This window comes from Hyperolius riggenbachi, chromosome 8 (assembly GCF_040937935.1).
Source record: "Hyperolius riggenbachi isolate aHypRig1 chromosome 8, aHypRig1.pri, whole genome shotgun sequence".
NCBI classification, from domain to species: Eukaryota; Metazoa; Chordata; class Amphibia; order Anura; family Hyperoliidae; genus Hyperolius; species Hyperolius riggenbachi.
The window spans coordinates 213,720,537-213,738,762 of record NC_090653.1 but is presented as its reverse complement, the minus strand read 5'-3'; the positions used below and the strand labels follow the sequence as shown (position 1 = coordinate 213,738,762).

At 44.3% G+C, this 18,226-nt stretch overlaps 1 protein-coding gene across 5 annotated transcripts in view; it reads right to left on the bottom strand.

Moving 5' to 3' along the window:
* Positions 1 to 18,226, bottom strand: part of STRBP (spermatid perinuclear RNA binding protein) — a 278,568-nt gene that overhangs the window by 220,913 nt on the left and 39,429 nt on the right. The window contains exon 1 of one of the 5 annotated variants that reach the window (XM_068248151.1): positions 16,399 to 16,553. The exons of the other annotated variants lie outside the window; for them this stretch is intronic. The gene's annotated coding sequence lies outside the window, so the exon portion shown is untranslated. Of the gene's footprint in view, positions 1 to 16,398; positions 16,554 to 18,226 lie in introns of those variants that run through there. 5 annotated transcript variants of the gene reach the window in all.

Genomic DNA, 18,226 nt, shown 5'->3' with positions numbered 1-18,226 from the left:
GACATCACACCTCATGGACCCGCCGCTACTGCCACTCTCCCATCGCCGCAGAGCCCTTACTCTGCTGTTGCTATGATGGCAGAGCTTCCTGAGCCTAGTCAAGAGCCGATTTCATTGGCGCCTGACCCGGTCATCAATGCGAGCCAATGGGATTTGCTCACAGCAATCACGGGGTCAGGAGCCAATGAAATTGGCTCCTGACCGTCTAAGGGAGCTCTGCCATCATACCGACGGAAGAGCGAGGGGGCTGCAGCGGCGAGAGAGTGCCACGATCAGCGAGAAAGATGGAAAAATATGCCCTGGCAGTGCCAACAGGTGCCAAACAGGGTGTAGATTTCAATCAGCGCAGTCTGAAACTGGTTAATAAAAGAGTGTTTACAATGACTGGAACAATTATGTGCCATCTGGATGGCTTTTTATGATAAACTGTAGTACTGTATATACTCACATATAAGCCTAATTTTTCAGCACAAAAAATGTGTTGAAAAGTTACCCCCTCGGCTTATATGCGAGTCAGGAGCAGAACGGATGGTGAGCAGGATTTATTACTGGCAGAGGAGCATAAAGATTGTGCACTAGTGAGCCTGCTCTTGCCAGCTGGCTCCCTGCTGTGTCTGTGCCCCCCATACCCTGCAACAGGGTGTGCAGAGTGTGCTGCTCAAGACTACCCATTTCCCCGGCTTGTGGAGCAGAGCATGCAAGCAACATGTCAGTGGTGAAATGATCGGGGATTCTTCCAGTGTGGCTTTCGCTGTCTCATATCTATGACCCAATATAGTGGTGTCTTGAGACACAACTATCATCCTTGTGGCACATCTGGCTATGGGGAGGGGTGCGGACTTGTACTGGGGGCACATATGGCTACTGTGGAGTGGGCTATACTTGGGAGGGGGCTTATATAATAGTCAATCACTTTTTCCTGGTTTTGTAAGGGAAAAGTGGATACCTCGGCTTATAAGCGGGTTGGTAAATGGAGCCCAAAAATCAACTCATGAATAGTTAAATAGCTACATTATAGTTATAGTACTGATTTTCCAGATGCATTGGGTAGTGTACATTTGTATTTTTCATATCACAGAAAGAAACGAACTTGCGTTTGTGTTTATTTCTAGATAGAAAAAGGTAAATATACCATTTACAAGAAGAATCCATCAAAGAGCATCATAAGCCATGTAAAATTCAGTTTTGAATAAGGGAATATCTGCAGCAACTATAGGGGCCTGTAACTGTCATTTACTTATTTTAATGCTCTTCACTACCACAGATTCATCTTCTTACATTATTCTGGATTGTGGGAGGGAAGGTCCACATCCACCAGTGATGCTAGTTGCATCTTTCATCATTCAACTTGTATTTTGTTAAATTTGTGGTGGTAATATTAATTATATCCAGTGCAAAGAGCTTCAGGAGTGCTGAAAACACAGCAGGAAGTTGGATGCTTTATGTACTGCCTCATGTAACAGGTACTTGAAATACTGTATTTCACAGGGCATGAGTAAAAAAACTTTTTTTCAGCACAAGTGTGGTTCCCTGCCTGTCTCTGCTACAGCAGGAATGTATGTATTTTAGGTGTTCTGTGCATTTACTATGGACAAAAAAAAAAGGAGGAGTCCTTGGTGTTGGTGGAGGAAAGTCAGAGTGTCAACAGCGTTGGTTGGGGGAGGGGGTCATTGGTGCTGGTGGAAGGAGAGGGATGGGGTGTCAGAGGTGGGAAAAGGATGGTGTTGTAAGCGGTGTTAGTGAAGGGTAGTGGAAAGTGGGTTTCAGCAGTGTTGGTGGGTGATGATGAACATGGTGTCAGAGGGGGGTGGCTGGGGTGAAGGGACAAGGGTGTGTTGGGAAGGGGAGAGGAAAAAGGTAGTCAGCTTTACTGGGGGCATAGGGAGAGGGGACAGGGTGTCAGTGGTGTTTGGGAAGAGGGGACAGGGTGTCAGTGGTGTTTGGGAAGAGGGGACAGGGTGTCAGTGGTGTTTGGGAAGAGGGGACAGGGTGTCAGTGGTGTTTGGGAAGAGGGGACAGGGTGTCAGTGGTGTTTGGGAATAGCAGTTTTCTCCCCAGGCTCTTTTAGCCAGGTGCTCCACCCAGCTAGTTTTGGTAAGCACTCGGCTTTCATCGACTCACCACCTCCTCTGCTGTAAGCAGAATTGTGCAGAGAAGCTACAGACCTGCATTCTCTTATCTCGCCCCACCCAGCTACTTTTTCATGGCATCGGCTGGAAAGAATTTCCGGGGAGAACACGAAATAGAGGACAGGGTGTCAGAGGCGTTTGGAAATAGGGGCAGGGTGTCAGTGGTTTTGCATGTAACTCCTGGTAAAGGCACTCGTCCGGGTACAGATAAAGGATCCTGAAGGGTTGTAACATATGCAATGATCTGAGCTGCAGACTTTTTCCTAGTGAGTGATTAGGAAGGATAATAGCTAGAACACAGGCATTACAGGAAATTCGTATAAGTAGCAGGAGGTCAGCAATAACAGCCTTGGTGTTCATGAATAAGCAGATGCCTCCAAACTCAATATTTAAATCCCCCCAAGTAATTATGAGAATAAAAATGTATTATTTATTACCATTATGTAAAATTTTCAGGTGTCCACAAAATTATTGCTCTGGGCTCATCACGGTTTCATTCCTCATACTGATCATGTAAATATAGCACAATAAAAATCAGGATCATTTCATCTTCAAAGTTCTCACCTTTCATTGCAAAATAGCCCTTTTTCACATGCATAAGGCTAAGTTCACATTAATGGCTAACCACACCATTGCCAAGTAGCAGCTGATCAATTTACCCCCAATCTGCCAGAGATGTATCATTTTGCATCAGTGCGAGACATGTGGTGCAGTTAGCAAGCGGCTGATGGACACGCCAGTTCTGTTCGATGAACATGCATGGGTCCTACATGCAGCTGCTGCCCACAAACACAGATGGTTCCACAGAGAGGCTGGCGAGCTGTCTGCCTTACCTCTAACCATTCACGTGAACTTAGCCTAACAGCGACCTAGGACTGTGAATAAACACACACATCTTGAAGTGGATCTACAGAATAGAGAGACGCTGGGAACGCTGCACTGCTAACCCAGTTTTAAAGAAAGCTAGTTGCCCCTTGAGATCCTCTGCCTTTAATACCTAGAGCCGGTGACCATGAAATAGAATACAGATCAGGTGTTCTGAATCCACTTCGTCTCAACTAGCTGCATTTCTGCTGCAGGTGTGACTCAAAAACCAGTGACGCCAGAAACACTACAGTCAGACTATTAGCATTTTTTTTAGTATTAGATCAGCAAAGGCAGCTTTCATTTTTTTCTCATAGGAATGCATTTCAGTGAAAAAATTACAAGGTATTACTAAATCTCCCTTATGTCATACCTGGGGACATCAGGTGTGCTGAGAAGTGTCATAAAGTCCTCCGACCCTTGTCAAAAGCACATCACAGAGCTGCACTAGAAGCTGTTGCTCAGGCAATAACCAAACAGTGCAAAACAATTCATGAAATATGACAAGCTTTTAACTTGATTAACCTGAAATGCATGGTTTATGAAAGAATGAACAACAAAGTGACCAGACTGGATATGCAACATCTAGAGAAAGGAAAATGCTCCGATTACCTGCTAAGAAATAGAAAGGTGCAGAGGAAATTGAATATTTTATTTGTGCTGCTAGAATTCCTCCAATGACATAATTTGCTAGAAAGTAATTCTAACTTATGCTGTTCACAATGAATAGTGGACCCTTAGCTGAAATGTTCCACCGCTAAATGCATTTTTGAAGCCACCTTTTGGAATTCTTTGGCATGTACCTTTAGATTACATAAGCAGAAAAGGGTACGAAACCAAAACAAATCACTTATTTACTGGCAGGTGTATTCCCTCAGTGGTCGGTGGAAATTTCCAGCTTTAGAGACATGAAGCTTGAATGGCTGTTACATTACCGTACTGTTCCTGGGCCGATAGGCCTTTCCTATACAATCAAATCTAAACAGACAACCTGACTGTATAGTTAGTTAAGAATTTATGGAAGTCCCAAGTGCAGAATTTATATATAGGTTTCACTCCCATCACAACTATGCAAACATCAGTGTTTAAAGATAACCAGGCTATATACATTTTACTGTGACAATTCTGGCTCAGTGTTAATGTTCACGTACCCAGGAATAAAACTACCTGGATTTTGAACACTTCTACTGGCCCAGAGTTCTCTTGAGATATCAATGCAGATTTGGAGCAGCTGAAAAGTGAAGCTCAGTGTCTAGTATGAATATCAGAACTGCAAGGACACTGCCTTGACGATTACATATTGTGGGATCATTGAGTTAGCCAACTCCAATGAAAAGCTAGTGCAAACCCAAAAAGGCTGCAAGATTAGAAATGGACATTAAAAATGAACAAGATCCATACATATTCTAGAAATGTACACTTTAGCAGGCAGAAAGGTACATTTCTATAGCACTTGAGTGAGATCTTTGAAGGTCCAGAAGAAGCAAAAATATTTTGGATAACGAGCTAGATCTACATTGGATAAGAACATCGTAGGCAGGGATGGGCTTCCATCTACTCAGAATTGAAATGGTAATCAAGCTTGATTACCTCAGGTGTGAATGCTGCAAACGGGGGGTTAATTTACCCAGAGTTCCTGCCGGAAGGAGGAAGTGCAGTGAAGACTGGTGGAACGCATCACATAAGTCACGTCTGCGGGAATGATTTGCATAGGATCCCGTGGAGCTCTAAGTAAATTACCCCCCCCCCATTTGCAGCGTTCACACCTGAGGTAATCAAGCTTGATTACCATTGCAATTCCCGTGTAGTTATTAACTCAGAAGCCCATCCCTGATCGTATGTGAAGCATGTTTCCCCGTAGAAGCACCTGTCACTGCAGCTAGGCACCACCTGTGCTATTCAGCCATGCACTTCTTCCTCTACCGTTCAGGCTTGGCATATCAATTCTGCTTTAATAGTATATTTGTAGGTATTTGTAGAGCATTTAGTTGTAGGTAGCTAAACCTGACATTTCTTATTCGGTTTAAAGGAGGAGACCAAATCTGTACTACCACAAAGCAAATGATGCATATGGCATTAGCAAATAGTGCTGTTTCACAGGAAGAATGCAAATGAGTCCAGAGGTGGTGCAGCCACATGTGATCTTAAGAGGTGACCTTCAAAGGGAATACTGCATCCTTAATGACTGAGGATACCCAGAGACAGATCGGTAAATGCAAAATGTTCAGAGTTACTCTAAGCAAAATAGGTTTCATTTTAAGCCATAATATGAGAAATGAAAAGCAGCAAATACAATGTGCATACAATAAAATACAGTATGGACAGGGAATCAGTCCAATTGCACATACTATTGGGCTTCTTTATTAAAATAGAGTTAATAAAGCATCCACCTAGATATATGATTTATATAATTTCATCATTCAGCTTTGCCGTTGCCATAAAATATAGATCAGTGCTACTCAAAGCTTTTAGCCAGGGGCCCATTTAAGGTAATGCCCCAGCAGTCCCTGCAAATGCAGGGAGGCCCGAAAGATTACGGGGTCCAGCAGGGCAGTGGCGCAGGCATCACCATAGCGATGGCTATGGTGCCTGCAGCCACATAGGGTCCCGCTGGTCATGGCTGCCTGGGGGGGGGGGGGGGGTGCAGTGATTTCTAATTATGCCCATGCTTTTAGCAAATTGACCTCCCAAGCGGTAACCCCGAATCAGGCTCGGGGTTGAAAATCCACAGTTTAGAGCGGTAACCCTAAGCCAGACTCGTAGTGACCAGCGCGAGGTCTAATGCATAGCATAGTACGCAGCAGGCGTTTCAACTCACCTCCCTGAGAATCCAGATGCCGGCAGCCATTCTTCTTCCGGTCCTCGGAGGCTCTGGATCCCTCTGGTGAGATCGCTGTCTGTCGTCACGACAACAGCCGTCGATCTCACTATAGGGGTACAGCGCCACCCTGAGGATGGAGGGAGAACTGCAGCGCTGGATCAAAGGGAGTAAGGCTTTCTGGCGGCATGATTGTTTCGCGTTTTTGGTGGCTAAAAGCATGCAAAAAAATTGCACCGCTTTTATCAATATTATCAAAAATAATTTTTCTATTTCAATCTGCAGCCAAATAAAAACTTCTAACAATGACAGATTGTATGCTTAAATTGTTTTTCTTCACAGTCTTAGCAACAGTACTCCTAGGAGTACAGTTACCATGACACTGTCCATAAAGTCTCTCCCATGCTGCTGAAGTAATTAGCTGCACAGGGCAAGAGCATGTATTTAATTTGAACACCTGCACTAATATACTGACCTGCAGCACACTTTGAAGCGCCTATGTACTACTTTTCTGTTAGAAGCACAGTGGAATAATGTTTTAAAATGTATATACTGTAATAGCAAAATATATCAAGCTGAGAAAATGTTTGCCTTTAACCCTTGCACATTGGTGGAGATTGTTAAAAAGTGCTAAAAACAAATGGATTTCGGTAAAACCCGTTTTATGTTTTACACATCCCACTTATGGTAAAATATGTTCATCAGATGTGATCATTCGATCAGATTTTTACAATCAAATTGTACAGAAAACCACACAGTATATGAAAAAAATTGACTTAAGACTAATCTATGTTTGATTGGAATATTGGATGAGAAAATGTCGGCGATTGGAATGTTTTTTGCAATCGTGTCTGAAGAGAAAAGTCAGCTTTATGCGAACAATTGATAGTTACCTTCCAATTACTTTCGATCCCGCAAACCTGATCAATTTAATGCATCTGATAAAAATAAATATTGTACCGTTAATAGGCACCTATAGAGTCCTTTTTTGCACTGGCAGTGTTGCAATTAGAAAATGGCACTCAACACAATTTTCCAGCATTGCGGAAATTGCGCGAGCACAGCAACTATCACTGTAATTGCAGAGTCCCTTTTTCACTGCAGCGATTTTACCTAAGCACAATGCACTACCTGCTGCAATATTCCTGTGATTGAGGCTTGTACTCTACGCATAGCAAGCGTAGCAAAAGACGCCGTTGAAGAGGTGGATAGAATCGGCACTAGTTGCTGCTGGCAAACAGAAGGGGGTAGGTGGTTAAAATGATGTGCCTCCAGACGGTAGAGTCATCACATCAACAGGAGAGAGTACAGAGAATCCGGGCACCATCAATTGCAAACGCCACGCTTTATTTCATCCCCAACACTGACAAGATACACGTGTAGAGGGCTGATCTGACAGCCGTTTCGCAAGCAAACACGCTTGCTTCCTCAGAGACCTGAGGAAGCAAGCGTGTTTGCTTGCGAAACGGCTGTCAGATCAGCCCTCTACACGTGTATCTTGTCAGTGTTGGGGATGAAATAAAGCGTGGCGTTTGCAATTGATGGTGCCCGGATTCTCTGTACTCTCTCCTGTTGTAGCAAAAGACGCATAGCAAGCCTCGCCCCAACATCTCCCGAAAGTTGTAGTCGCGCAGTACATGACAGCCTATCGCAGGAAAAATTGTGCTGCTCCCCTGTTAGGGCTTGTTCGCCTTTTTTTAAGTGCCTTCAACTTTCAAAATCGCCCTAAAAGCGCTTGTGCAATGATTCCCTATGAGAGTGTTCACATCTGAGTGGTTCGATTCAGATCCGCTCAAACTGCTGCCTCAATGGCAGGTAGAGGGAAATCGCAAAGCGCTTGAAAAAACACTTTGTATAGCGATTTCCCCAGCACTTTCATGAATAAATACATTGTATCTATTAATTTCTGGGTGAAAGAGTTCACTTCCTGACTGACGTCAGGAAGTCAAAACAGAATCGCCCTGCAAAAGCGCTTTATAAAAATCGCAGCGCGAAAGTAGTTAAAATAAATTGCGCAAAAAAAAGTCAAAAAACGCAGGCGTTAGTGATTCCAATTTTAGATGTGAACAAAGCCTTACAAATGGAGAATAGAGTCATTTCCAGCCACCCATAAATACCTGTCAACCACTCATGTGAATCTAGCTTAAATTGAACCCAAAGAGAAAGGGATACGGAGGCTGACATGTTTATTTCCTTTTAAATAATGCACATTGCCTGGCTGTCCTGCTGATCCTCTGCCACTAACACTTTTTTCCCTAGACCCTGAACAAGCATGCAGATCAGGTGTCTATGACATATCCGACAAGATTAGCTGCATGCCTGTTTCTGGTATGTGATTTAGAACCTACTGACTAAAAAGATCAGCAGGACTGCCAGGCATAAATACGGCAGCTTCCATATGTCTCACACCTCGGGTTCCTTTTACAGATAAACTCTGCTGTCCTTCAAGAAAACCCGAGGCGGTTCGTGGGGGGGGGGGGGGGGGGGTGTCAGACTGGACACAGAGGTTTGTTCTCTGCCTCATGACATGCCTCTGTGTCCCATCACTGCCGCACTATAGCCCCCTGAAATTAGCAACATTATTTGTCGCCATCTCGGCGGTAAACATAGGGGAGAGGGATTCCCTGCGCAAAATGCCCACTAGGGGCGTTCCTGCAGGCTTTCCAGAGCTGCCATTGGGCAGCTCTCTCTCCCTGGCTGCACCCCCATCTTCCTGCATGCTGTGAATGAGAGACAATCTTTCCTTCCAGCGTCAAGACCCAGAGGTCACGAAAGTGAAAGTGGCCCAGTGCGGCCCCCACAGGAGTGGCGGAGAGCGGAAGTTTTGGGGCAAACCTGACCGACCCAGCTCTCCCAATCAGGTAGCCTAGTTTTTTTTTTCCAATTTTACGAGCCCACCTCAGGCTCTCTTTAAAACATGTAAGCCTGTTTCTCCTGCATTTTTTTTTTTCAAAAAGGCCTAAATTAAATTAGAGATGTTCTTTCTATGCAATGCCAAATCCACTGAGGCTTCTCACTGAGACAGGTGCAAAGAGAACTAAGGGCTGGTTCAGACGGACGTTTGGAGGCGTTGCGTTTGCTGGCGTCGCGTTCAGCAGCGTTCGTGTGCGTTTGGATGCGGTCGCGTTCTTCCCCTAGGGGGACATTAGCTGTCGCGGTTAACCTCCCCTGGAAGCTACATGTAGCTTCCAGGGGCTCCTTGAACGCCAGGGAAAATCGGGACCCAAACGCCGCGTTTGTGTAAACGCGCTTGAAAGCTTGGTGCAAACGATCCCATTCACTTGAATGGGAGCGTTTAACACCAAGCCCTGAACGCTGGCTGTAAACGCTCTGCAAGCGTCCGTCTGAACCAGCCCTAAAGTAAACGTCACACTATTGACCAGCGAGGGAAAGCAGGGATTAATTTCTTTAATATAAAACAAGGTTTCTGATTAGTTGCCCCAGACAACTGCACCACATTTGGTCCTGTCCTCCTGGGAATCTGTGTTGATAAAATGGTAAATATCTGCATCCAAGTATTTCATCAGCTGCTGAAGCAAACAGTCCTCAGATCAGACTTGCAGATGCACTTTGTATAAAACCTTAGCGTTAATCTGTTTTCACATCTGTTCTATGGAATATCCAAACTTCATCTATCCATTCAGCTTTCATTTCTTTCAACCATTTACAATTTGCCGTTTTAGGCTCCCTGCACACTGCAAATCCGTTATGCGATTCCGATTCCATTTCAGATTCCAATTTTCCCTGAATACAATCAACAGAAAAACAGAGGAAAAAACGCAGCATGCAGTAACGATAAAAAAAAAAAAAAAAATAATCGGAATCGGATGTAAAAACTGATAGAAAAAAAAATTGGTATTGTAAAAGAGGCGCCAAAAGGATAAAAAATACTTTTACATTTTTTCCGCAGGTAGTGGTGGACTTAGAAGAAGTAGACAAGAAACTGTCGATTTTCATACAGAAAAATGTATTTACAGTATATACTTCAACATACAATGCAACGTGTTCGCAGGTATATTCCCGCTTCCTCAGGCAATAACAGAGAGGAGTACACCACAGTATAGTCTCCAGGTCACGATAAGCGCATCTAAAATTGATAAGGATATCGATTCCTACCGCCATTGATTGTTTAATTTTCCATCCTGTCCGTTCAATACTTTCAATCGATTTTTAGTCAAAATCAATATGACATTTTGGGGAACCAAATCTACATCGACATACACGCAATTATTCTCCACTCTCCCAGCTCTTAAAACCTTCATGTGTCCTATTTAATTTAAATATAAAGCAATGCAAGTGCACACCATCTCCAAGAACATGTGGCTTTTTATTTGTTCTTTATGAGCTAAAAGATAGATCGCTCATAGAAAAAAAAAAAGCCAATGACGCTTATTGCAAAACTGGTAGGGCAGAGTGGATGGTGGATGAGGTGACATTGCCCATTATTATTCTGAAAGCAAGATACTTCTGCTGGGTCCCTGTGATAAAGGGACCACATTTAAAGAGAATCTGTATTGTTAAAAATCACACAAAAGTAAACATACCAGTGCGTTAGGGGACATCTCCTATTCCCCTCTGTCACAATTTCGCCGCTCCCCGCCGCATTAAAAGTGGTTAAAAACAGTTTTAAAAAGTTTGTTTATAAACAAACAAAATGGCCACCAAAACAGGAAGTAGGTTGATGTACAGTATGTCCACACATAGAAAATACATCCATACACAAGCAGGCTGTATACAGCCTTCCTTTTGAATCTCAAGAGATCATTTGTGTGTTTCTTTCCCCCTGCATCTCTCATGCACTGAAGTTTCAGGCTGCTCTTTTCTTCCTGCAAACAGCTTTGCCCTTGTTTGTAATTCCTCAGTATGTGAAAGCCCAGCCAGCTCAGAGGACGATTTATGCAGCTTGTAAAAGATAAGAGAGAAGAGAGAAGCTGCTATAATCTAAATAACACACAGGCAGTGTGCATAGAGGGGCTTGGAAGGGGGAGTTCATAGCAGAACCACAACACTGAAGAACTTGGCAGCCTTCCAGACACAGGCTGACAAGTCTGACAAGAGAGAGATAAGTTGATTTATTACAGAGACTGTGATAGTACAAAGTGCTGCAGTAAGCCAGAACACATTAGAATAGCGTTTGGAACTTGTAGGATGATAAAAAACAGGATGCAATTTTTGTTACGGAGTCTCTTTAAGCAGGACTGTGGAGTCGGTATAAAATTCATTCAACTCCAACTCCAGTTTTTGAAACCACCAAAAGACTCCAACTCCAGGAACCCAAAATTACTCCAACTCCGAATCCACAGCCCTTGCAGATCTATGGAGTGAGTACAAAAATCATCCAACTCCAACTCGTTAGTTTATGAAACCACCAACTACAGATACCCAAATATTGCTCCGACTCTTCGACTGACTCCAGAGCCCTGCATGTATGTTTTTTAACTTTACTGTGCAAATTTTTTGTTGTTGTACTATATCCAGAGTCAGTGTCATGTAGGGGCCAAAAACATGTTTACTATAACAGAAGTTTTATTATATTCGGGTTTACTATACCAGGCATTGCTCCCATAGACTTATAATGGAGATTGGCTGGGACCTGGAGATGTAGTTTACTATACCCACATTTTTATTATAACCAAGTTTGTGATGACGGGATTATCCTGTACTAGTTTTTCTAAGCCCGTTTAAAAAACGGGCTCTAGGTCTATCACCACCACCACTGCCGCATGTCAGTGCGCGGTCAGGGAGGAAGAGCTGACCAATGGCAGCTCTGGAAAGCCTGCAAGAACGCCCCCAATGGGCGTCTTGAGCAGGGAATCCCTCTCCTCCCATTACCCTCTGGAATATTGACAAATATTGTCGCTAAATTCGGGGGCTATAGCACGCCCGGGGGGGGGGGGGGGGGGGGGAGAGTGCCGTGTGAGGGACACAGAGGTATGAAGCAGGGAACATGCCTTTGTGTACCATCTGTCGTCGTCCCCGTACCGCCTTGGGTTCTCTTTAAGGAACCCACACATTAACAATGATGGGCAGATTCGACCAAGAGACAAATCTTTCTCTAATCGAATATGATTAGAGAGAGATCCATACACCGCAGGCCAATTCCCGATCAATTTCACGCTGAAATTGATCATGAATCTGCCTTGTGACGCCACATCTGACCGCCTCGACGATGCTGTCCACCCTAATGTGCCCCCCCCCCCCCGATGCCCAGTACATGCTATACATTACCTGTCTGCGGTCTCTGCTTGCTCCCGGCTCCCTTCGTTGTCCATACACACATGCCCCACGTGGTTGTCTAGTAAGGGATTTGCAGCCAGACGTCACACGCACCTACGTCACTAAGCAACTACGTGACACGTGTATGGACAGCGGAGGGAGTACAGAGCAAGCCGAGGCCTAGGACAGGTAATGTATAGCAAGCACTGGGCACCACGGGGGGGGGATTTCACATTGGGGGGAAAGCTATATCGCTCGCCTTTACCACCGCGAACCTGATCGAGCAAGTCGGCCCTACATCAGCATGTCCAATCAATTTATGCAACCAGGAATGCACTTGGCAGCACCAATTTTTAGCCGCTTGTAATAAGCGGATGGATGATCGGCCGCCAAATCGCCTGATGTATAGCCACACTTAGAAGCTAGATTTAAAATTAATTTACAGTTTTAAACAGTATATTGTAAATGGTAAAAAAAAAAAAAAAAAAAAAAAAAAAAAAGCATTTTATGTTTGCATAGATGAAGTTTGAATATTCCACAGATGTGAAAACAGACTTAAACAAGATTCAGTTGCAAGCAAATTAGCTTGCTTGTTTGAATATTCTTTGTTATGCAAAAAAAGACCACTTATTAGGTAGAGTTGTCTGGATGAGGACGTAGACAGCAAGCCATGTAGATTATCCCAAAGAGGCAACAACATCTCAGATAATATGAACTATTTAAAGGAATCATCAGGCAAAATGGAAAAAAAAAAAAAAAAAAGGGATCAACTTACCCACTTACCCAGAGCTTCCTCCAGCCCTTGGCAACCGATATGTCCCTCGCCGCAGCTCGGGTGGCCCGGGTCCCCTATGGTGCAGATGCTGACCTCACCAGGTCAGCCTCTACTGTGCCTGCACGAGAGCAGCTCTCGGTCACGCTCACGTGGTCTGGAGTGTACTGCGCAGTACACTCCACACCATGTGCCAGTGATTGACAGCAGCGCTCTCGTAGGCGCAGTAGAGGACGACCTGGCGAGGTCGGCCTCTGAACCGTCAGGGACCGGGAGCTGAGAGCAGAGCTGCGGCGAGGGACATAGCGGCTGCTAGGGGCTGGAGGAAGGATGTCCTTTTTTTCAGCTCCCATATTACCTCAAGTATAAGACCTCGATTAAGTCCGCAGTTACACCGTTTTGCCCTGTGTTATTCGCCAAACCCTCACTTTCCTCCAATCAAAAACCCCCTTCCTGATATTCCTTTCCTTAGCCTCCCCTAAAGTAAACTCCATCCTGATTCTGAACATTAAAGCTAGGTACACACAGGAGATAAAAGTCTTTAGGAAAATGAAAGATCACAGACCAATTTTACCCCCTTCCATGTAGTACGAGAGCCATACCTACACAGTCTAATCTATTAAGATGAGTACACCCATCAGGCAAAAATCTTTGCAAACTGATGAATTTATCAGTCAACACACTACAAATCGATAGCGCAATTGCTGGCGTTTTTTTGTAAGCGATTTCACGAGCATTTTACAGTGATTTTGGTAGCGATTTTAAAAAGTGTAAGCTTTTTGCCAGCGATTGTCAATTTTAACTGATTGGTCCTTTCAAATTATATTTTTTTTTACAGTTTACAGTAATTTAAAATTGCACACGAATCGTTATGTGTAGCAATTCCTGAGCGATTTGCCAGCGCTTCAATACTTTATATTGAAACACAAACGCTCCCTAAATGCTACATGTCCTGCGATTGCAATTTTGCTAATCGTAATCGCTACTGTGGAATTTGTTACATTTATTTACATTGGAAGAGCGTTTAGGGAAATCGCCAGCGATTTAAAGCGCTCTAGTGGGTTCCAGGCCTCACATATGTTTGTCAGGGAGGTGTGAAAGATTGATCGTTCTAAAGATGCTGTACCTATGCAAAAGATCAGTTCCTGCAAAATGCTTTCATGGTCTATATTTGGAGATCTCATACACACCTTGTTTAGTGCTAGGTACACAATACAATTTTCTGGCAGATTTAAGGTGGCCACACACACCATACAATTTTTTAAATATCTTTCCAATTCAAGAATTGCTATCAATTTTTCTGACTGATTGTAATACTTCAAAAATATGACCAATGGACCACGCACACGTTCAATTTTCCCCCCAATAATGAAAAATAATTATTGAAATCTCAGAAAAAAAATTGCGTAGGTCTGTACATCATGTAATTAAAAATCGACCACACACACACCATACAATTTTGATAAAAAATCATCAGAAAAATCCAACACTTCTTTATCAAATAAAAATGGGAAATTCAATCAGATTTCTCGAACAAATGATAAAAAAAAAGCATTCGATTCTTCAAGACAACCGATCGTTATCAAATTGGTGTAAAATTGGATCTTTTAATTGTATGGTGTGTGGCCACCTTTAATGTCAGATCGACTATTTCCAGCAGGTCTGATCTGATTTCCGATCGATTTTCCATAGAAATTAATGGAAAATCGATCGGAAATCAGATCGGACCAGTTGGAAATAGTTGATCTAACACTAAATCTGTCAGGAAATTGTATCGTGTGTACCTAACATAACAGACCATCATCTGCAGATCAGATCCACCAGAATGAATATGAAAGATTGAGAGATAAATATCTTTCATCTGACTCTCTTGTAATTTTTTTTTTTTTTTTTTTTTTTTACAAAGATTATCTGCAGATTTGATCTTTCACTTTAAAAAGATTTATCTTGTGTGTTCCCAGTTTTAGCATTTAAAATCTGTTGGCTCATATTAAATAGCAGTGGTAAAATTGGCCAGTCATCTGCAGATAAAAATTGGATGTGTGCATGGACCATAAACCTCATTCACATGGAACAATTTTCCACTGACCGGTGATCTGATGAGAAACTGCATCGTGTGTAGACATACAAAATTGCTCCCTGATCTATTTTGCGTTGATAAGTACCCCAAATTGATTGCAAAAACGATTGGAATCCGATCGTACCGTTTAAAAATTATCTAATAGATCCGTCATTCTGACGGAAAATTGTACCATGTGTACCCGGCTTAAAAGTGGACCTTAAAGCAGAACCGAAGATTTGGTGCCGTTTCCACCGCAGCGCAGTTTCGGTTCCACCAACTTGTAAGTTGCCGCCTGCGCGGCTCTGGCTATGCGTATCCTTGCTCACGTTCCCGTCCGCAAAAGCGTCCTGCACCTGCAAGGAAGTGCGTGGCCAGAGCCGCGCAGGCGCAGTGGCCTGGCGACTCCTAGTATGCAAAACCAAAACTGCGCCGCTGCGGGAGATCGGAGGATCGTTGAGGACCAGCAGGGGACAGGACGGCTGCAAGGGGCTGGCAGAAGCCCCAGGTAAGTGAAAAGATTTGTTTTTTTTTTAATCCCTCAGTTCCGTTTAACCAAGAGAAAAACAAAAAAAAGTTTCACTTACCCAGGGTTTCCACCAGCCCCCGCAGATGTCCTGCGCCCAAGCCAGGACAAACCAAACCTCCGGTACCCCGCAGCAAGCCAGTTTCATCTTCAGCAACTGGCCAGTTCCCATCGCTACCATCGCCGTCCTGCGCACACGATGAGTGCGCTGGCCTGTCGCCGAAAACAAAACTGGCTGACTGCGGAGGACCGGAGGATCGGTTTGTGCCGGCGCGGGCACGGGACATCTTGCAAGGGGCTGGTGGAAGACCCAGGTTAGAAAAACTTTTTTTTTCCCCTTTCGGTTAAGGTTCACTTTTAGTTTGTACTCTTATAAATTTGTCAACCCCTTGCTCTATCCTCTAACCCTAATAATATACAAGTTAGCTTGCTTCAAGGTGGGTGTCCAAACCAATAACATATAATCAAAGAAGCTTTAGGAGAGTGTCTGCCTCCAAACCATCTGCTTTCCCTGGCCCATAAATGATATGCCAGAGGATGAATCAATGTCTCACCATAACCTGAACCTTTATAAGGCAACTGCCAGTTTATTGCTAGCCATATTACACCGCTCCATGCAGCCTGACTCTATAAATAATAATTCTTCAACTGAGAAAAATGATTAATCCATCATATTGCTCATCAATGAAACCTAAAAATCAAGTCTAACTAATAATACAGCCCAAACAAGTTTCAGCAAGATATGAAGCTTGAACACACACCCACAGACCCCTGAATGACCATCCTGCTGTATTGTCATCAACCTTGAAAAAAAAAGAAACAACACACACATTACATAGCATAGAGCACCGCATAGAGCACAAAGCAGCCTTGCTGTAGAGACCCCATCACTAGTGTTGCACTCCACGCTCAGATCCAATGGATCTGTGTAGTGATAGAGGACATCAAGTGCCGTAGAAGCCATCCCCCAGCGCTACAACCAGCCACGACCTGGGACCAATACAAAGCGCTTACCTCTGCAACTGCTATTTTATGACAAAACAGTCATAGCATGAAGATCTTGTTCCAGCAGCACTATGGCATCCTCTTCTCACACAGATGCACCTCCTCCTAACCTGCACTAAGATCACACAAGGACTGACAGTCTATTCCATCGCCGCTGCTCTGCCTGCTTGCAATGACACGCAGGCGCAGACCTGGTAAAGATTAGCAGCTCTGCGCCTGCGCGTCATTGCAAGCAGGTAGAGCAGCGGCGATTGAAAACAAAAAATGAATAGAGCAGAGTGACTTGCGTAGCTGTGTTCGCGCTACGCTCAAAGCTGCAGGGCAGAAAGTGTGGGATGCGGGGAGCTTTCTCGTCGGCGCCGGGGGTACAGGGCGCACGTGAGTTTGCGCGGGAGTTTATGATGGTTAGGAAGAGTGGGTCCAGGGGTAAAATATGATTATACCATCAGTTATTTCGTTTATTTACAGTGACTGAGAAGGCTTTACCGATGATGCTCAGAAAAATATACACTGCTCAAAAAATAAAGGGAACACAAAAGTAAGACATCCTAGATCTCAATTAAAGAAAAATTCTTATTAAAGGATACCCGAAGGTCCGGTTCACATTAGCGTTTGCCAACAGAACCGGCCGTATGGATCCGTGGTCCGTTCTGCTGAACGGACAAAAAAAAATGCTGCAGGACCCAATTTCCCGGACCGTTTCGCTTAACGTAACGGAACAGGAAGGTTTTGCAGCATATAGGAACCAATGAAATCGGACGTTTTACAATACACTGGCTGTAAAACGAACCGTTTTTACCGGATCCAGCTGGCCTGATCCGTTTTGTAAAACAACGCTAATGTGAACCGGGCCGAAGTGACATGTGACATGATGAGATAGACATGTGTACGTGAGGGACACACTGTAGTCACTTCCTGTCTGAGTCAGGACTGAGTCAGCCACTTACATACCTGATATTTAACTCTTTCAGGCAGAGAAAGAAAAAAAGGAACGCAGCATAGTTATTTGTGTGCTAGGCACTGTACACACACATATGTCTATCTCATCATGTCACATGTCAGTTCGGGTATCCTTTAAAGGACACATCTGGGCTGCCTATCTGCCGCTCACCGCAGCTCCACTCCCAGCCTTTCTCCGTTGCAAATGCCAACCTTGCCTGGCCGGCAGCTATTGTGCCTACGCGAGCCCACGGCCATGCTGCTCGCGATCGTGCTCACGTGGCCTGGAGCGTTCTGCGAAAGATTTAGGCTACATGAGAGTGCTCACGCAGGCGCAGAACATGCCGACCTGGCGAGGTCGGCACTTAGAGGGGAGCAGAGCAGAGCTGCAGCAAAGGACAGATAGGTTTGCCAGGGGCTGGAGGAAGCCCCAGGTAAGTAGATCTTGTTTTGTTTTTTGCCTCGGACCTGTCCTTTAAATCACACAAAAATGAATAATGGAAATCACATTTGTCAACCCATGAAGGTCTGGATTTGTAGTCACAATCAAAATTAAAGTGGAAAAAAACATTACAGGCTGATCCAACTTTGATGTAATGTCCTTAACCACTTGCCGACCGCACACTCATATTGTGCGGCGGCAAAGTGGTAGCTGCAGGACCAGCGATGCACATCTGCGTCGCCAGGTGCCTCCCTAATTAATCAGGAAAGGCCGCTCGCGCGAGCGGCCGTTTCCTGTTAGATCACGGAGCAGGTCTCCGTGAATAGCCTGCGAGTCGCTGATTGCGGCTCGCAGACTAAATGTAAATGTAGGAAACATATGTCTCCTTTGTTTACATTGTACCGCAGCAGCGCCGTAAGGCAGATCGGCGATCCCCGGCCAATCAGCGGCCGGGGA